This window comes from Hypanus sabinus, unplaced genomic scaffold, assembly GCF_030144855.1.
Source record: "Hypanus sabinus isolate sHypSab1 unplaced genomic scaffold, sHypSab1.hap1 scaffold_188, whole genome shotgun sequence".
NCBI lineage: Eukaryota > Metazoa > Chordata > Chondrichthyes > Myliobatiformes > Dasyatidae > Hypanus > Hypanus sabinus.
The window spans coordinates 367,159-388,906 of record NW_026779970.1 but is presented as its reverse complement, the minus strand read 5'-3'; the positions used below and the strand labels follow the sequence as shown (position 1 = coordinate 388,906).

At 40.4% G+C, this 21,748-nt stretch overlaps 1 protein-coding gene across 6 annotated transcripts in view; it reads left to right on the top strand.

The window, feature by feature from the left end:
• LOC132387457 (1-phosphatidylinositol 4,5-bisphosphate phosphodiesterase beta-4-like) overlaps nucleotides 1-21,748 on the top strand; it is a 536,307-nt gene that overhangs the window by 150,091 nt on the left and 364,468 nt on the right. The gene's annotated exons all lie outside the window — the stretch shown is intronic.

Below are 21,748 nucleotides of genomic sequence, written 5' to 3'. Positions count from 1 at the left end.
CCGACTACCCAGTATTATCCGCAGATAAATACATTCACTTGCCCATCGATAGAGATGTTCCCACAGTCAATGACCTATCTTATTATGTCATGTTCTCATTATTACTATTCATTGATATTTGCATTTGCACAATTTGTTGTCTTCTGCACTCTAGTTGATCTTTCATTGATCCTGTTATAGTTACTATTCTGTAGATTTGATGAATATGCCCGCAGGAAAATGAACCTCAGGGTTGTATATGGTGACATATATGTACTTTGATAACAAAATATACTTTGAATTTATTTTGAGCATCTTGTAGCTTGGCTTGTAAAAATGTGACTTTATAGTGCTTTATACAGTGGATTCTAGTTAACTGGGCCATCAGTTAATCAGGGCAGCCTCTTATTTGGGACAACTCAAAGAACAAAAACTGATCTAGAATATAGTCATGATTCTGTTTGCTTATTTGAGACGCTATGCTGCTTAACTGGGGCAGGAGACTGCTCCCAAACAGTTTCTAACTAGTGTCAGTTGTATGAACTTGCATGGCCATTCAACATCATACCATGCTTAGAGTGAACAGTTTATGATTAGCATCAGTTGCGTGTGTTTGTCTTCAAAAAGCAATTATTTTTGTCACTGATAGTTGCCAAGAAATAAGCAGTAAGACAATTCAGAACCGTTTTGCTCACTGCAGTTTCGAGCATTCAGGCTTGGAGATGCTAGGAACGACCAGGTATGAAAACTAAACAATTTCACAACTTCAGCAAGTTAAGAATTACAAAGAATTTGAAGGTATCAGATATCATTTTAATGTTACAGTGAAAATGAGGATTTGGCAGACGAAATCATCAAAAACATTTTATGAAGGCACTAGGTGTCAGCGTTAGGAATACATACACAGAGAACGTCTTAAACCTTCATCTAATGAAAATTCTGGGTGTAGTTTATCTCCAATGTTGCCCTATGCTATTCTCAACCTTAGTATTTTGAGGAAAATTGCTCCCTGGCATAGTTGCATGCTGAAAGTACACAAAAAGCATCCTTAAGAGCAAGTCAAGGTGATGACAAAGTTTGCCCATCTGGATCACCTATGTGCTATTGGATAAGGATATGTAGAGTACTAATCCAGAGACACGAGATGGAAATATACTTCCCAAGTATGGAGGCTGTGCATCCTGAACTGGTGGCATTCCCCTGTCTGTTGTCATTGTTCGTCCAATTGAGAGTTTTCAATTTACTGTAAAAGGATATTGAAAACTCACAACTAGAGGTTTGGCAGTCCGTCGCAGTATAATTTTGACTCACACCACAGCCATGTTGTTGTACTTGTGCAAGATGATTTCATGTTCAGGTTTTGCTAGTGCAGCACTGATCCGGGCAAGTGGAGGGCACATATTCATGCTTGTCTTCTGTCTGTATATCGTGAAATAATTTTCTGGAATCAGACGTTGACTCTCTGCCGTAAATATCCATCTTCTAACTTCCTGTTGTAGCTAGAAATTGTGGTTTCTGGTCCAGGTAAGTGTCTAGTGCATTTTAACATTGATGGTAGGAGATCTGGTGATTGATTATGCCCTTGCATGGTAAATACAGGAGAACAATGGTTACTTGTAGAAGGTGGTCATGGTGCTGCACTTGGCTGGTACAAATATTTCTTGGCACTTCCCAATGCAAGCCTGAGTAGTGTTCACCTTGGGATATTTGCAGGCAATATTATATTCAGTACTTGCGCTTTGAACATTTAGCTAAAGAGTTTTACAGCCTGAGGTAACTGTTTAACCTCTCTCTCTTTGCCAGAGAAAGCTTCAAATCATCTGTGCTTCCCATTCTTATTCTATCATGACAAAGCTGCAGACAAGGCTTCACCTCAAGTGAAGACCACTGCAAGCCAACATAAAGCAAGAGATCCAGAATGGTGATTTCAAGATAGTCCCAGTGACTGTATGGCTGTCATTATGGGAGTACATTTCTGCTATTCACACAACCCATACTGGAATGAGGGGTAATCAGAATAGTTATCATTGCCAAGGTACTGCCCATTGAGGCCAATAGCCAAAGCAGGAAGCCTTGACACAGCTGGACTGATACTTCATCCTCTGCAAGTAAATAGATCAGCTCATTAAGTGGTGTCACAACAACAACTTTGCACTCTACACCAGCAAGATTGTGGACTTCAGGAAGGGGAAGTCCGGAGGACACGCACCAGTCCTCATTGAGGGATCAGTGGTGGAAAGTGTGAGCAGCTTCATAGTCCCGGGCTTCAACATCACAGGAGATGCATCCTGGGCCCAACACATCAATGCAGTCACGAAGAATGCACGTCAGCAGCTGCACTTCATGAGGAGTTTGAGGAGATTTGATACGTCACCAAACACTTGCAAATTTCTTTTGATGCTTGGTTGACATAATTCTGCCTGGTTGCATCACTGCCTTGTAGACTCAAGACAGTTTTATTAAAGACATAACCCTCCACGTCATTGAGGATATCTCAAAAGATGATTCCTCATGGAGGCAGCATTCATCATTAAGGGCCCTCAGCATTTAGGACATGCGCTCTTCTCATTATTACCATTGTAGAGGGGATACAGGATCCAAGGACTCACATTCAAAGTTTTAGAATCAGCTTGTTCCCCTTACCTTCAGATTTCTGAATAGTCCATGAACCCTACCTCGCTATTCCTCTTTTGTGTTATTTATTTATTGTAACTTAGTGATTTTTATGTTTTGTTTTGTATAATGGAAGGTATCACACCAACGATTCTGACTCGTATATTAGTAATCAACCGTCAAGGTTTAGATAGAAATCTTTCAGAGAGGGTTCATTGTTAAGGTTATATTAAACAGTGATCTCCTGTCTGACACACAGTGTCAAACAGGGTAAATAATGATTTTCCACACTACCCACACTAACTCGGGTCCCAAATTCCTGGCAACATCCTTATTAATTTTCTCTGCATTCTTTCAACTTACTTACATCTTTCCTGGATGTAGTTGACCAAGACTGGACACAGTACTCCAAATTAGGCTTCACCAATATTTTCTTCAGTTTCAAAATAATGTCCCATCTCCTGTGCTCAATACTTCGATTTATGAAGGACAATGTCTCAGAAGCTTTCTTTACAACCCTATCTACCTGTGACACCACTTTCAAGGGTTTGTGGACCTGTATTCTCAGATCCCTCCATTTTACGGCACTCCTCAGTGCCCTACTTAGCATTCACCATGCAAGACCTACCCTGGTTGGTCCTCCCAGGGTGCAGTACCCCACACTTATCTGCATTAAGTTCCATCTGCCTTTCTTCAGCCTGTTTTTTCAGATGCTTCAGATCCTGCTGCAAGTTTTGATAGTCTTCACTATCCACTGCTTCCTCAGTCATGATATCATCTGCAAATTTGCTAATCCAGTTAACCAGATGACAAGCAACCAAGGACCCAGGACTGATCCCTGCATGACACTAGTCACAGGCCTCCAGTCAGAGAAGTGACAACCTACTTCTACTCTGTAGCTTCTCCCGCAAAGCCAATGTCTAATCCAATGTACTACCTCATCTTGAATGCCAAGTGACTGAATCTTCTAGACCAGTCTCCCATCTGGGATCTTGTCAAAGGCCTTGCTAAAATCCATGTAGACACCATCCATTGCCTTGCCTTCATTAAATTGCCTGGTAACTTCCTCAAAAAACTCTATAAAGATTGGTTAGCATGACTTGCCACACAGAAAGTCATGTTGACTATACCTAATCAGTCCTGGTTTATCTAATTATGTATATAAATGGTACCTTAGAATGCTGCCAGTAAGTTTCCCACTACTGATGTCAAGCTCACTGGCCTATAATTTTCTGGCTTATTATTAAAGCCTTTCTTAAACAATGGAACAACACTAATTATCCTCCTCTCCTCTGGAACTTTATCTATGACTGAGGATGTTTTAAATATCTCTGCTAGGGCCTCTGCAATTTCTGTACTAGCCTCCCAAAGGGTCCGTAGGAACGACTTGTTAGTCCCTGGGGATTTAACCACCCTAATTTGCCTCAAGACATCAAATACCACCTTTATAACATGTGTAGGTCCATAGCCATGCTGAATTACCAAGAGCTCTCTTATCAGAAGGGAAAATAATAAATCGGTGGATTAATTGGGCCATCAGTTAATTGGAGTGGCTGCTTATTTTGGGCAAGTCTTAGAAAGTAAAAACTTATCAAGAAAATAGTTGGGATTTCCTTCATTTTTTTTTTGGGACACTATGCCCTTTAATTAGGACTGGAGATAATGCCAAACAGTTTCTGACTAGCATCAGTTGCATGCACTTGTGTGGCCATTAGACATTACACTGTGCAAAGAGTGAATTATTTTGAAATGGAGTCAATTGTGTGTGTTTGTGTTCAAACAGTGGTGATTTTTGACACTGGTGGTTCATGGGAAATAAGCAGTAAGATCATTCAGAACTGTTTTGTTTACTGTGGTTTCAAGCATTGGAGGTGCCAGAAATGGCCAGGGGAGAAAATAAAATGATTTCACTACTAAAAGTTAGGAACTATGAAGAATTTGAAGGTATCTTCAATCATCTTGAATGGTTATAATGAAAATGAAGATTCGGAAGATACAATCGTTGAAAGCATTGTATGAAGGCTGTCCATGAAGGCACTAGATGTCTCCACTGATTTTATTCAATTGCAGTCAATCAAAATAACATGGCCATGTACTCTGGGTGAATTCCTCTCTTCATATCTATTAGGAACTTATACACAGTTTGTAGTACTGTAATGGTAGTGTCCTAATTTTTTCTGTATTTAATTTAAATGTATAATTTGTTATACACTTAAACAGTATTTGTCATTTTTTCATAGATTTTAGCTATTTCCATGAAACTCTGGCTAATTGGGGTAGCTGCTCAATTGGGACAAAATGTACTTGCCCCGAAGTGTCCCAATTAACCAGAATCCACTGGACCCCTTTCCTGTTCCTTGTATGCTGACATTAAAGGGATTGTTTTGTTTTAATTAAAGTTCACAATTTGGGTTGATCATGTAAGTAGTGAAACTAGAATTCCCATTTTCTCTAAATGTGCAAAGGACCAATAACATAAACTACTGGACTACATGCATGTAATGTTCTTTACACAAATTATTAAGAATTTCAAATATCAGTTTGTGTTTAAAAAAAAACTTTCTTTGGGATTAAGCAGACAATGCTCAAAATATGCAAAGGATATGAAACTACCTGTTCGAAAGTATGATAAAGTTAAGGAATTATTACCTCAAAAATCCATCTGTAGTTCTTCTGCACAGTTTTTGGGGAAGGCAGGAGGAATTGGGTGGTTGATCGATCTGCTTTCAGGTAAAAGATCAGTCATTAAGTGTTTTAATGAGTTTCTGTGCTTATTTTGAAACCGATTTCTTATTTTTTCCATTGTATCAATGGTGTATTAATGCTCATAAACCCAGCAGACAAATTAATTCTAAAGGGCTGGATCAGAAAGCCAGTAAGTGCACCTGTTTGTCTCTGTTAATGTAGCTAAGATCTGTCAAATCTGACTGCTCATTCCCTTCACCCTTTAAATGCATTTGTCAGGCTCCTCTACTATGTCTTCTCTGGCAGCCAGAGTCTACTCTCCAACCTCCCCTACTCAGAATTTTGATTTCCCTCACAATCTCTGTCCTACTAACCTGATGAACAATTGCACAGCAGTGAAGCTAGTCATCAGGTGGTACAGCTTAAGGAATTCAAATTGTGCTGCAGAATAACTGGAAAACCTTAATTCCAGATGTCCTTGTGAGAAGGTCACTTCGTGACCTGATGAATATCTGGCCCTATGCAACAACCAGTTGCTCTTATAGCACAAATAAAATTCAGTTCATAATCAAAAAACTCTCAAGTATGTACTTGTACAAAAGTACAAACGTAGACTAAATATTATTCCAAACTTGAGAACAAAAAATGTTTGACAAAGATTCACTGACAGATAATAAGGAAGGAATTGTAAAATAATGGCATCTGTATTTCTGTAGCAGTGTTGGTTCTTCTGTTGCACTGGAGGATATCAGCACACCCAAGATTTCATATACCATATTGTTTACATTGTTCACAAAACTTACCAGATGGAAGTTCAAGGACTTTGAGTCATTGTGAATTTCAGTGGTACTGATTTACCTGATCAAGCATGATATTTCCCCTTTTACTTGGTAGTAGCATCAAAGTGTGATACAGTAGAGTTGGTGCTGATCAGCTATTATCTAATTAAATCACGGGATAGCTTTGGGAGTCTTCGGAGTCCTGCAACATTGCAGTATGTCCTATCCTATGACATGAAGCCAGCTTGTGGCTAGTTGGCAAATGTAGTATCTACTGTATAATGAGGCTCTTTGCACCTGCAGCTATGAATTGAATTGACTTTATCACTTTACATCTTTCAAATACATGAGTAAAAATCTCTGTTATGTCTCCGTTCAAATGTGCAATTATAGTAATTGATAATAAATATTATGTAAAAAAAAAAGAGGATAGTCAATATAACATAATGCAATAGTGTCCACATGAATTAATCAGTCTGATGGCCTGGTGGAAGAAGCTGTCCCGGAGCCTGTTGGTTCTGGCTTTTAAGCTGTGGTACTGTTTCCTGGATGGTAGCAGCTGGAACAATTTGTGGTTGGGGTGACTTGAGTCTCCAATGATCCTTCAGGCCGTTGTTACACACCTTTCTTTGCCTGATGTCCTGAATAAATCACATCACATCTACAGAGCGCTGGGCTGTCCATACCACTCTGCAGAGACCTGCGATTGAGGAAAGTAGAGTTCCCATACCAGTCAGGATGCTTTCAATTGTGCCCCTTTAGAAAGTACTTTGAATTTAGGGGTCCATACCAAACTCCTTCAACCATCTGAGGTGAAAGAGGCACTGTTATGCCTTTTTCACCACACAGCCGGTATGTACATACTACGTGAGATACTTGGTGATGTTTATGCTGAGGAACTTGAAACTGTTCACCTACTCAACTTCAGACTCATTTATGTCTATATGGGTTAGCCTGAATCCATTCCTCTTGTAGTCCACAGCCAGCTCCTTTGTTTTGCGACTGTGAGGGACAGGTTGTTTTCTTGACTCCACTGTGTCAGGATGATGACTTCCTCTCTGTAGGCTACCTTACTACTATTTGAGATTAGGCCAATCAATGTAGAGTCGTCAGCAAATTTAATCAGATTTGAACTGTGTGTGGCGACACAGTTATGGGCATAAAGAGAATAAAGGAGGGGGCTTAGTACACAGCCCTGAGGGCACCTGTGTTGAGGGTCAGAGGGGCACAGGTGAGGAAGCCCACTCTTAGCACCTGCCAGCGATCTGGCAGGAAGTCCTAAATTCAGCTACACGCGGCAGGATGAAGGCCAGATGAAACTCGTGACCCCATCCATGAACTCGGAGAAATCTTCACCATGGGCGACATTCCAGTCGATGTCATCAAAGCAGTCCTGCAGCAGGGAGGCTGAAAGGCCAGACCAACAGTGGACAGTTTTAACAATGGCCACCTCTTGTTTCAGCTCCTGCCTGTACTTTGACACCAGAAAATAGAGGTCTGATTTTCCAAACGGAAAACTGCCTGCCCTTTGCTCTCTCATGACTTACTGGTTTCTTTCAAAATCACTTGGTGTCATGCACTTGACTGACTGCCTTAGGTGGCCGTTCAGTGCATTGGTTTGTATAAAGAATGTTTGTCAGAATTTTTCATCCACTTTAAGCTGTCTAGCAATGTACCTCCTAAAAGGATCTGCGCTTTGCATATTTTTCCATTATCTTTAACATGGCCAGATACTTGCTACTAATTTCCTTTGGTGTCTGATTGCATATGTCACTCTTGTAGCTCTTGAAAATCAATAACATTGGATAAAAATGTCCCAGTTCAATTTTTGCTGTGCCTTCAGTGAGACCCTCTCTGTAGTTTGCCTAGCTCACTGACTCTCAAGCATTTTGCTTTCTCCTGCTTTCTCCTCTTCCATGTTGGTGTGTTTCTGTTCTGCTTTATTCCCTAGATCTCAGTGATATAGTTTGTCTTTAGAAATGTTTTCACATATTTCACAGTCAAATTGCAAATTGCAAATATTGAACTCTCCAACATATTTAATGTGTTTACCACCTGCCTTTCTTATGACTTGGAATGATTTGTCTTTATTTACTTTGCACTAAATCACTGACCCATGACTTTGTCAAATACATCCCAAAATTGATGCCAGTGTAGAGTCTGTAATGGAAAAAAATGCTAGAAATACTGTGGAACGAAGAACAGTTAATGTTTCAGGCCATAAGAACACAAGAATTAGCCGTAGGAGTTGGCCATCTGGCCCGTTGAACCCACTCAGTTATTCAATAAATCATGGCTGATCTAGCTGTGGACTCAGCTGCACCTAGCTGCTATATCCCCATAACCTTTAATTTCCCTGCTGTGCAAAAATATGTCTAACTGTGTCTTATATATATTTAATGAGGTAACCTCCACTGCTTCTCTGGGGGATTCACTGCTCTCTGGGAAAAGCAGTCTCTCCTCTCGCCATCCTAAATCTATTCCCAAGTCTTGAGGTGATGTCTGCTAGTTCTTGTCTCACCTACAAATAGAAACAATCTTATCTATCTGTATTTCACCTTCTTGTTTTACATCATCACTTTAGCTCCCACTTTCTGCTTTATATGTTTAAAAAATCTTTTGCTATCTGTTTTTATATTTTGTGCCAGTTTTCTTTTAGTTTGCTTACTTTGTGGTTCTTCGTTACTTTTCAGAGTTTTCCCAGTGTTCCAGTTTTGCACAATACTCTTGGCAACTTTGTATAAGCTTCTGTTGAACACCATGAAAAATCTCTTTTGTAAGTCTTCCACTGTTCATCAACAGTCCCACCTATATAACCAGTATTCCCAATCTATGCTAGCCAGCTCTTCCTTCATCCTGATGTAGTATCCCTTAATTTAGACCTAATACGTGGTTTTAGATTGAATTATTGCACCCTCCATTTGCATGAGAAATTCAATCATACGGTGATCACTCTTTCCAAGAAGATCCTTAGCTACAATATCATTAGTGTTACTGGTCTCATTGCACAAAATCAAATCAAAGACATCATTTTCCGTTGTAGGTTACTAATATGCTGTTCAAAAATGATTGTGCATGCATTCTGTTAAGTCCTCCTCAAGACTGCCTCGACCAACTCAATTCATTTAATCTCTGTGCAAATTGAAGTCCCCAAGGACAACTGCTGTTCCATTAAGAATCAGCTGTTTCTCGATTTATTGCCTGTGCTACTGTAATGATGGCTGGCTGGTGGCACAGTGACATCAGTGCTGGACTCCGGAGCGAAGGTTCCCAAGTTCGAATCCAGTCAGGCTGCTCCCGGGCACACTTTCCATCCGTGCCGGGTTGAGTGTCGAGCTCGCAACTCAGCCTCGTAAAAAAAAACAACTGCGCTGTGAGAAAGATGTGGGGGACCACTCACAGAATCTTATCTCTAAGACAACCACTTGGGGAAAAAAGTGGTTGCCGAGGCTCTGGCAGAGTATGACACACAAAGACAACTGTAATGATATTGTACAGTGGCCTATAAGCAACTCTAACCCCTGTTTTTTTCCTTCCTCTTTACTATTCCAGAAACTCCACCCAGATGGGTCCAACATTCTGCTTCTTAGATTTTTTATTGTTTATATCTCATTCATTCTTAATTAGGCACGGTACCCCACTTCCCTTACCTTCCTGCAACCACATTTCTGTAATGCCCACTAATTAATACCCCTTTGTAATGAATTTTGACACAAGTTCACTGGCCTTGTTTCAGAGATGCTCCAAAGAAAGCTACAGACCTGTGGCTCCCTGCCTTATGAAATAAAAAGCTACCAAAGCATATCCTTTTATTGAAGACTGTTTGTCATGTCCAAGCATAACAATATATCACAAATGGCGCTGTTTAGTAATCGACACAGGGTTTCAGTTTCACATCTTATTCAAAATTTGCTACTCAGATAGTTAAACTCTCCCCAGAAAATTGCACTTCAGTCTCTGCATGCACTGAAATGCTATCCAAGTTACTCAGATCTCTAGTGGGTTTGGACATAGTTTCAATTCTGAATCTTAAACCCATTTGGGCAAGGGGGAAGTGTGATACTGTTAAGGCCAGTGTTATCTTTTTCTATCTTCACTTTGTGTTTGGAAATCACAAAGCTGGTCCGTAGCTTAATGATGAATGCATTGTTATAATGGAAAGTACAGCATGCAGCCCTATAATTTGCAAGTCTTTAAATCAACCTGCCACTTGAACAGTGAAATAAAATTAAATGTCATCACTTGATTAGACTTGCTGTTGAGGGACAGATGAGCCCCGGCAATTGAAACATTGGTGGGCTTGACATTTACTGCAGACATTTGATCTGAATGAGGGAATTGCCGAGCAAACTTGAGCCTTCAGTTCATTTAAATATTGTTCATCGTTTGGATTTTGCAGGGCTAAGTACTAATGATAAATCAATAATATGAAGCAGATTTTGTTGGGGTTAGCTGCCCCTCCATGCAAGTGGTTATTAATTCTGAAAATGTGCACTGTGGACAATGTATGAAAATTGCATAAACGGTTACTGTAGCTGACCACTGATTTGTGAATGTGAATTCTCCAAGATAATTGATCTCATGGGCACATGCCATTTCATTCGATTGTCACTTTTTATGGGTGTTTTTCCCAAATTTCAACTCAGCATATCAACACTGGTTTTGTTTAACTTTGTAAGTAGATAAAGTTAATGCAATGTTGTATTGTAATCCTGTATTTCTAACACTGTGCCTCCAGTTCAGCAATAGGGGTAGAGCTTAAAAATTTGCAAACAGAGTATGTATTGCTTAATCTGCCAGTTAATGCATGCTGTGAAACTTTTATATGATGCAAAGATGGAACTTTCATTAATTTATTAAATCATACTCCCACAGAGCTGACTGAAGCCTGATTAAATTCTTTAGAATTGCCGTAAGGTCTTTGAGGACATGGGAAACCTAACAGCAGAAAATAGATGAAAGGAGTTGGCACCAGTGGGTAAAACAAAGCAAAGAATGGAAAATAAATTGAGAAGGGATAGAGAGTGTTACAGAATGTTGGAATGGTACGGCACAGGACTGGTCTGTTTGTTAGCTGTCAGAAGAGTTCTTATTGAGGATATGCTAATTGGCTCCCTTCCCAAGTTGCCTGGTCTGTGTGTTAACAGTTTATAAAATGCACTTGAATTTAGTTGCAGATGTGAAGTAACCTTAAGGAGGCTGAAATGGTAAGATTGTCATTTAGGAAGCAGATAGCCCAAAGTTAAGTATTGTTGGACTGATTTTCAAATTCTGCAAGTGTGTTCCTGAGACCCACAAAGGTCCAAACCCACTGTCCCTTTTCACCATGTATTCCTCTGCATTAACAGAGCAGATAAAATGGCCAGATAGACCAGCGTGAGGTCCGTTGGGGGTGACATGATTTTCAAAGCTTCAGACTGACATGTCTTATCAGCTAACAAGGACATAACTGTGACAGTGAGGTTGCCAGCGCACTTTGTGTTATTGCAAACAATAAAAGTAAGCAAATAACATTCAAAACTGAAGTCCATGAAAGTGAGTGCACAGGCCATGAAGCCAATCATCACTGCAGCCAATTCAGGCGCCCTTTAGTTGCATTGGTCACAGACTGAGTTCAGCGCAGAGACAAGTAAACCTCGCAGGGCAGCCAGCTGAACGCCAGTCTGTCCCTCGTCTCCAGCCCTGACACTCTGACCTCTTCAATCTGACTCGGCGCTTGAATTGTTCAAACCTTGGGACTTCCCTCACTCTCAGGCAGGGCCCCGAGAGTCTGTAATGTAATGTACAGAATGCTAACCCAACAGGACAATTTGTTGTTTAGATAATGTGAGATTTGCATCTCCTGCAGCAACATGTGCAATTTGTTGTTATTGCAGAGCAGCCAGCTGGTCCCACTGAGACTGTTGACCAGCATACTCGAGGGAAGTGACCTTCGAACGGCCCTTTCTCAACAGACCTTTGCACAGCCAGCGGTGATTCTCAGGACTTCCCAGAGCAGTCAAGGCAGGGATCTCTCTCCACTAACTTCCTTATTTCCAGTATTTTTTTTTTGCTTTCAGATTTGTAAGATCTGCAGATTTTTTTGTTTTAGATGTATACTATAGTACTCTGTTTTTCTGCGTATGTTGTAATGCTGAATATTAAAAAAATATTACTTCATGAACTTTTTGCATTCATTCATCACGTTTTGCACAACAGCTTAACTGATGTGCTATCTGTTCCATTATAGGATGTCTTGGAAGGTCCATAGAACTGCAGCGAGCGTTATCATTCCTTGTTTTTGTATTTAGTACAGGGGTCGGCAACGTTTACCACTGAAGGAGCCAATATGGACCCATTTCCCACAGAAAAGAAAACACTGGGAGCCACAAAATGAAATAACACTGCATACAACGGATTTTTTTTTGCCTTTATGCTATGTATAAACAAACTATAATGTGTTGCATTTATGAAATTGATGAACTCCTGCAGAGAAAACGAAATTACATTTCTGCATGCAACAAAAACATTTTGAACTCCGAAAAAAAGACGTTGGGTTGAAGGTTACTCCATAGTTAGCCTACCTTGGATCGAAGAATTAAAAGAAAGCGCGCACTGGCGGGTGTCAGGCATTGGCAGTTGTGATGTATATTAATAGCGATAAAAAAACACGTTGTAGCGGTGTGCTACACGCAGCGCTAAAATAAAGACTGCAGTCAAAGGTAACTTTATTCGAACTAAACAGCCTTGCTTTAAAGCCTCCCTCAACCCGTCCCCGTGGGCACGGATGCTCCAAAAGACACGTACTCACAAACCCCCGTAGGCTTTCTCCCTTAGCCGGAACGGTGGCTAATTGTGAGCCGGTTCGGATGTGCCAGGAAATGGTGTCTCCACAAAGTTTTCATATTGTACAAGATCACCATAATCTTCAAATTTCGAATTACATTTCAAAAGCTAACAAACCACGGGGAGCCACATCACAGAGATGAAAGAGCCACATGTGGCTCCGGAGCCGCAGGTTGCCGACCTCTGATTTAGTATCAGGTACAGTCACTCTTTCTCAGATGATGCCAATTTTAAAGTTGGAACATTGGTCCAAGATGCATTTTTCACTTAAGAGAACACAAGCTACCTACGATTAATCATTTGGTTTGATGATGATATTCACCTTTAGAGTTGGATCTCAGTGTAGCAAGATAGTTATAATCAAAATTACTGAAGCATTTGTCTGGTTGGGTGATAGAAAAGAAGAGGAAGATAACCATTTAACTGCAGTAAAGTATTACCCTAGTGATTGAAAGTACCTTCTGCTAGTAAATTTATTTTGTTACTAATTTGTTTCTCTGAATTTCTGGCTTAGTGCCTTTGCTTTATGTAATTACATACAGTAGATTACAGTGAAAATTGAGCCAAAAGTGGCAACTAAGTAACTGTTTTGCCTCCCAGTGGAAATGACAAAGCTCAAGTACTAAGTATTAATTGCTTGGTATGAGCTAGTTAAGCCCAATTAAAACTTGTTTATTTGAATGCCAGTTCTTCTTGTGGAATCCTCTGATGCATTTGTTTAATAGCCTCAGTTGCTGCATGGTTTTTTGGGCGATCAGGTATAATCTTTTAGGATTTTATTGAAATTGATGAAGAGTGATACTGGTAGGTGCAATGTTGCCATTCCAACTGCTCTCATGAGTTTCCCACCTGATTAAGGTAAAGTTACCTAAATACTTTGGAACAGAGTTAAATACTTATTTTATACACAATTGCAAAGAGAGATTTGTTGTTGCATTCTAACAGACCTTCCCCTTAGAAGTAAAAGTGAGGTTTAATTCATAAAATGCAACCCGTCCTCTGCATGTTGCAAAACTTTCCACAATCAGTAACTGACCTTTGAAATCTCTAAACTGTTGTAATGTAGGGAAATGCCTCAACCAACTTGTGCACAGCTAACCATTATCAAAATAAAAGCAAGTTAAGCAAATTCTGCATTTTAGTGGGAGTAGTCAAGGGATTTAGTGTTGGCCAGCATGATTCACTTTGCTGCTCCTGAAATATTGCAATAACGTGTGTGATGACTATTCAAACACTATTTCAAAGAAGAAAACAACCCACTGCTTTTGTTTCAATAAAGCTAGCTCAACCACTGACCTTGTTCTCAATACAACAGTGAAAATAGTTGAAGTGGAATGCCACTGAAGTCCTGATGCTCTAAGTCTATTCCACAATGTGTCCAGTGTAACTGAAAAGGTAGTGTTGGGTTGAAAGTGATGTCCACCTTCTCGGGGAACTATGGGTCATGTCTACTAGAATGTGTCTGGGATGTGAATACACTAGGCTATTCACTTAAGTCTCCTGTGGCATTCGGGCATCATCTTCAATTTCTCAAAGGTGACCAGGATAGCCTGTATGGATTTGCACTAAGGAAAAATGCTATCTGTCCAGTCTCTGGAGATGTTCTAAAAATGGCTTTTATAAAAGCATCCAGCCAAAAAATGTGTGAGTGTCATTGAAACACGTTAGAAATAGAGGACGAGCATTGGAAATGAGCAGTGCAACTGAGAAGCAGTTCATGCAAGCAAGACCAAGTGAAATAACTAACTACAGTAAATGCTCATTTATCTAGTATTTATGTATCTGGAACTCTCATGCAAATGGAAAGCATTTCTGACCATATAAAGACTTTGACTTGGAATACAGCAAATAAAAGTGATTTAGTTTGTCTCAGTATCTGAGCTTTGCTTAGGCTATGTGTTGAGATCTGTGTATCATCTGCATAAGTGTTTTGCTTTTATGAAAATAAGCTCCAGACATTATTATGCAAGATGAAAGTGAAAAGATACTATAAGTTTATTCACATTTATGCAATGTCAGTGGAGATGCAGGCTGATCAGGGACAGCATCCTGTTTGAAGATTTAGCATTTCATTTTATAGTTAATTCATCCATTTATATAATTTATTTTTGATGTATTTTAGAGAGATATCATTTAACCTTTGACCCTTGCCTTGGTCAGCTGACTTAGATGAGGTAAATGCAACGTGGATCCTAATTAATTCAAACTACTCTCAACTTTATTGTCTCATTGTCAATATGCCCACAAGTTATTTTGATGCCAGATCGGCAGTTCCTGATTGCAGTTCTTCCTTTAGAACCCTTACTCACCCAAACTACTTACTCCCCTTACAACACTGAAATAGGCCAAATGATTGATCCTCCTCCTCCATGGCCAGATATGGGTGTTTGCCTTGTGATAGTCTCACTACTCTACCTCGGAATCCTTTTTTTTTTAACCAGTTCTGTGCTATTCTGCTTCAATTCAAATGCTTCTGATCTATTGGGTTAGTCTATGTTTAATTTTCATGGACTCTAGCCTAAGGCTTACCGGTAGCATTGCCTCCTTGCTCTTCTCCCAAACATGGAAAAGCGTCTGATGCTGTTCCTTTGTTTTTCCTGAATTTGGCCATTTCGCACCAGTTGCATCCAGTGCAAGTCAGACGATGGTTATTTCAGTTCAAAGACACAAAGAAATACTTCTGAGATAAACCTATTTCGATTTTTTTTTCCCCCTACCTTAATAACAGTATCCCTAAAGGGCATCCCACAAATAGAATAAAGGTACAGAAGAATGAGTGGCTGTAGAAGTGATGCAGGGGGCAGGGTTTCAGATTTCTGGATTATTAGGATCTCTTCTGGGAAGCCATGACCTGTACAAAAACGACAGATTGTGCCTGAACCTGAGAGGGACCAATAACCATACAGGCAGGTTTGTTGGGGAGGGTTTAAACTAAGTTGGTGGGGGGGGGGGGTATGGAATGAGAGTGATAAAAGCTGAGGATGGGGTAGTTGGTATGAAAGTAGATGCAGTGTGTAATGAGACCATGAGGAAGGATCAAATTGATCAAATCAATCAATTTGATTGATAGGGTCAAATTGCAGTTCGTGGAATGAGTTGAAGTGTGACGTGGAGGCAAAATTGAAAAGGTTGATGAATACAGGACCAAAGGCTTTATATTTGAATGCACACTGTATGGGGAATAAGGTAAATGATCTTTTGGTTCAGTTAGCGATGTGACTTTGTGTGTATCACTGAGTCATGGCTAAAGAAGATCATAGTTGGCAGGGTAACATAAGACAAAGGAGCTGAAGTTGGCCATTCTGCCCATGGAGTCTGCTCCACCATTTTTATCATGAGCTGATCCATTCTCCCATTTGGTCCCACTCCCCTGCCTTCTCACCATAAGCTTTGATGCCCTGGCTACTCAAATACCTATCAGTCTCTGCCTTAAATATACCCAATGACTTGACCTCCACTGCCACCTGTGGCAACAAATACCATAGATTCACCACCCTCTGGCTAAAAAAATTTCTTCGCATCTCTGTTCTGAATGGACGCCCCTCAGTCCTTAAATTATGCCCTCTCGTACTAGACTCCCCCACAATGTTTCTATGAGGTCCCCCCTCATTTTTCTAAACTCCAAGGAGTACAGTTCAGGAGTGGTCAAATGTTCCTCATATGTTAACCCACTCATTCCCAGAGTCATTCTAGTGAATCTTCTCTGAACCCTCTCCAACGTCAGCACATCCTTTCTGAAATAAGGAGCCCAAAACTGCACACAGTATTCCAAGTGAGGTCTTACCAGTGCCTCAACATCACATACCTGTTCCTATATTGTATTCCTCTAGAAATGAATTCCAACACTGCATTCGCCTTCTTCACCACTGACTCAATCTGGAGGTTAACCTTAAGGGTATCCTGCATGAAGACTCCCAAGTCCGGTTGCATCTCAGAACTTTGAATTCTCTCCCTATTTAAATAATGGTCTACCTGTTTATTTCTTCTACCAAAGTGCATGACCGTACACTTTCCGACATTGTAATTCATTTGCCACTTCTTTGTCCATTCCCCTAATCTATCCAAGTCTCTCTGCAGACTCTGTTTCCTCAGCACTACCTGCCCCTCCACCTATCTTTGTATCAACAGCAAACTTAGCCACAAAGCCATCTATTCCACAATCCAAATCGTTGATATACAACGTAAAAAGAAGCGTCCCCAACACGGACCCCTATGGAACACCACTGGTAACCGGCAGCCAACCAGAATGGGATCCCTTTATTCCTACTCTCTGTTTCCTGCCAATCAGCCAATGCTCTATCCACATATGTAACTTTACCATAATTCCATGGGCTCTTATCTTGTTTAGCAGCCTCATGTGTGGCACCTTGTCAAAGACCTTCTGAAAATCCAAATACACAACATCCACTGCATCTTCCTTGTCTAGCCTACTTGTAATTTCCTCAAAAAATTGCACTAGGTTTGTCAGGCAGTATTTTCCTTTAAGGAAACCATGCTGAGTCCTGCCTATCTTGTCTTATGCCTCCAGGTACTCCATAACCTCATCCTTGACAATTGACTCCAGCAATTTCCCAACCACCGATGTCAAGCTAAAAGGTCTATAATTTCCTTTTTGTTTCCTTGCCCCCTTCTTAAATAACAGAGTGACATTTGCAATCTTCCAATCCTCCAGAACAATGCCAGAATCCATTGTCTTTTGAGAGATCATTGCTAGTTCCTTGGCATCCTCCACAGCTACTCCCTTCAGAACACGAGGGTGCATTCCTTCTGGTCCGGGAGATTTATCTACCCTTAGACTATTCAGCTTCCTGAGTACTTTCTCTGTCGTAATTGTGACTGCGCATATTTCTCTTCCCTGACGCCCTTGAGTGTCCGGTACATTGCTGATGGCTTCCTCAGTGAAGACTGATGCAAATACTCATTCAGTTCCTCCGCCATCTCCTTATCTCCCATTACAATTTCTCCAGCATCATTTTCTATTGATCCCATATCTACTCTCACCTGTCTTTTACTCTTTATATACTTAAAAAAGCTTTTAAGCATTTTAAGCATCCAAGGATACAGCTTGTAGCAAAAGGACAGGCGGGTAGGCAGAGGGTAGCTCTATTGGTAAAAAATTAAGTCAAATCCTTCAAAGGAGGTGACATAGTATTGGATGATTTAGCCAGCCAATAATATCAAAGAGAATACCAAAAGTTCAGTTATATGAAGATTAAAATAAAGAAGAGAATGGATATTGGACTGTTGGAAAATGATGCTGGAGAGGTTGTAATCGGGGACAAAGAAATGGCAGATGAACGTAAGTATCTTACGTCAGTGCTCTCTGCGGTGCTCTCTGTGGAAGACACTAGCAGTATGCCAGATGTCTATGTCTAGGGGTGGGGGGGGGGGGGGTGAGTGTAGTTGCTCTTATTAAGGAGAAAATGCTTGGGAAGCTGAAATGTCTGAAGGTACATAAATTAGATTGTTTACATCCTGGGGTTCTGAAAATGGTGGCTGAAGAGATTGTGGAGGAATTAGTTAATGATCTTTCAAGAATATCCAGATTGGAAAATTGCAAATGTGTCTGCATTTTTAAGAAGGGAGCAAGATAGAAGAAAGCAAATTATAGGCCAATTAGCCTGACCAGTGGTTGTGAAGGTATTTCAGGGTACTTGCTGGTGAATGATAAGGTAAGCCACATGGTCAACATCAGCCAGGTCTACTTGAGGGGAAATCTTGCCCAAAAAGATCTGTTGGAATTCTTTACAGAAATAACATGCAGGACAGACAAAGGAGAATCAGTGAATGTTCTTTATTTCTATTTTCTGAAGGCCTTTGACAAGATGCTGCATATGATCCATAGATACAGTGCCTATAAAAAGTATTCACTCCCCCTTGGAAGATTTCATGTTCTATTCTTTTACAACATTGTATCACAGTGGAGTTAATTTGGCTTGTTTTGACATTGATCAACAGAAAAAGACTCTTTCATGTCAAAGTGAAAACTGTCCTCCACAAACTGATTTTAAAAAATTGCAAAAATAAAACACAAAACAATTAATTGTATAAGTATTGAATCTTTTTTAATATGACACACCGAATCACTGCTGGTGCAGCCAATTGATTTTAGAAATCACTGGATTACTTAAATAGAGATCACCTCCACATCTCCAAATGGAGATTCAATGTGTTTCAATTGGTTGTAGTAAAAATACACCAGTATCTGGAAGGTCCAGCTGCTGGTGAATCGGTATCTTGGCAAGAAATACCCTGAAGACAAAAGAACACTCCAAACAACTCCATGAAAAGGGAATTGAAAAGCACGAGCCAGGAGATGGATAGAAGAAAATTTCCAAGTCACTGACTTGGAGAACAGTTAAGTCAATCATCAAGAAATGGAAAGATTATGGCACAGCTGTTCATCTGCCTAGAGAAATCCTCAAAAACGAAGTGACCGTGTCAGAATGTGACTAGTGAGGGAGGACACCGAAGGACTTATGACAGTGCTTGAGGGGTTAGAAGCTTCATTGACTGAGATGGGAGAGACTGCACATACAACAACTGTTGCCCGGGTGCATCACCAGTTACAGCTTTATGGGAGAGTGGCAAAGAGAAAGCAACTGTTGAAAAAAAACTCATGAAATCCTGGCTAGAGTTTGCCAGAAGGCATGTGGGAGGCTCTGGAGTCAGTTGGATGAAGGTTCTATGTTCCGATGAAAGGCTTGTGAAGGTAGAGCGTAAAATGAATGCGGCAAAATACAGGGAAATCCTGGAGAAAAACCTGATGCTATCTGCAAGAGAACTGCGACTTGGGAGAAGATTTGTTTCCCAGCAAGACAATGACCCCAAACATAAAGCCAAAGCTACACAGGAATAACTTAATAACAATGAAGTTAATGTCCTGGAGTGGCCAAGTCAGAGTCCAGACCTCAATCCAATTGAGAATTTGTTGCTGGACTTGAAAAGGGCTATTCACTCACCATCCCCATGCAATCTGACAGAGCCTGAGCGGTTTTGTAAAGAAGAATGGGGGGAAGATTGTAGTGTCTAGATGTGCAAACCTGATGGGGACCTATGCACACAGACTCAAGGCTGTAATTGCTTTCAAAGGTGCATCTACTAAATACTGATTTGAAGGGGTGAGTAATTGTGCAATCAATTATTTTGTGTTTAATAATTGTAATACATTTTGACCAAGTTGTTGAAATTTGCTTTCACTTTGACATGAAAGAGTATTTTCTGTTGATCAATGTCAAAACAAGTCAAATTAAATCCATTGTGATTCAATGTTGTAAAACAATAAAACATGAAAACTTCCAAGGGGAGTGAATACTTCTTATAGGCACTGTAGGTGGAGGGGCAATTAGTGTTGAGGAAACACGGAGTCTTCAGGAGGACTTGGACATATTTGGAAGAATGGGCAAAGAATTGGCAGATCGTGTATAGTACAGAGGGGTGTATGGCCATTCACTTTGGTAGAAGAATGAAGGGGTAGACTATTTTCTAGTTTGAAGAGTGTCCAGAGGAGGTTTACGAGCATGATTTCGGGGATGAAAGGATTAATGTTTGAAGAGCGTTTGATGGCTCAGGACCTGTACTTGCTGGAATTTTGAAGAATGAGGAGGCATCTCATTGAAATGTATCAAATGTTGAAAGGCCTAGTGGATGTGGAGAGGATGTTTCCTGTGGAGGGCGAGTCTAGGGCCAGAGGATACAGCCTTGGAATACAGGGACGTCCATTTAGAAGAAAGATGAGAAGGAATTTATTTAGACAGAGGGAGGTGAATCTGTGGAATTCATTGCCATGGACAGCTGTGGAGGCCGTATCAGTGAGTAAACTTAATGTGGAGATTGATAGGTTCTTGGTTAGTCATGGTGTCAAAGGTAATGGGAGAAGGCAGGAGAATGGGGCTGAGAGCAAAAATAAATCAGACATGATGGAATGGTGGAGCGGACTCAGTGGGCTAAGTGGATTAATTCTACTCCTATATCTTATGATCTTATGGTATAACTTATTTGAAAATTGCCTCTGATTCAGCAGATTACACTGGACTGGATAACAAATTTTTTCAAGTGTTGCTTCTTCAGAATTTTTTATGATTATGATGGACCGCTTGAAACTGAATGCAAATAGATCACATAGGGATTTGGAGAGCCAAGAAATTAACTTTTATTGTATATAATGTGTTTCACTGCATAATGGTGCCGATGCTTTGCAAAAGTTCAACTAAGCTAAAAAGTTCTGTTGATACTTTTATTTGTATTTAGTGTCTGAGGCTTCATGCTTAAGTGTCCAACAATAATCAGCCAGAATTGATGGATTCCAGTTCCCCTGATACTGTTTCTTCATGACTGCAGTGTTCTGGTGAAACCTTTCACCATGCTTATCCCTGACAATACCAAGGAAGCAGTCCAAGTGGGAATGCACAAAAAGAATCTTCAGAGGTTCATTTATTATCAAAGCACGCAACTCCAGATAGCAACAGAACCAAGAAGGATAAGAATGGCAGCGCGATCATCAGCAACCACCCAGACCCTCCTTCCCGGGAGAAAAAAAACAGAAATAGAACAGGCACATCGACCCCCAAATTCTCCTCCCCACACATTTAAAAAAAAATAAGCAGATGAAAAATATGGAATATAAAAAAACTGTGAATTTTAAAAAAAATGGCTATGGTACAAGTCCATATCCAAAGTGCAAGACACCTGGGTGACATTCTCCAGTCACAGTGACAGCCTTTCCATAGCAGAGAGATTCCCCCCAGCAGTCAAAAGGTAGTCTCCCTTCGCAGCAGCAGAGATACCCATCAGCAACTTCTATAAATACCCTTTTTGTGCAAGGCCTTGGAGATAGTGGAGCCAGGAACTTCATTTCCATTTGCAGC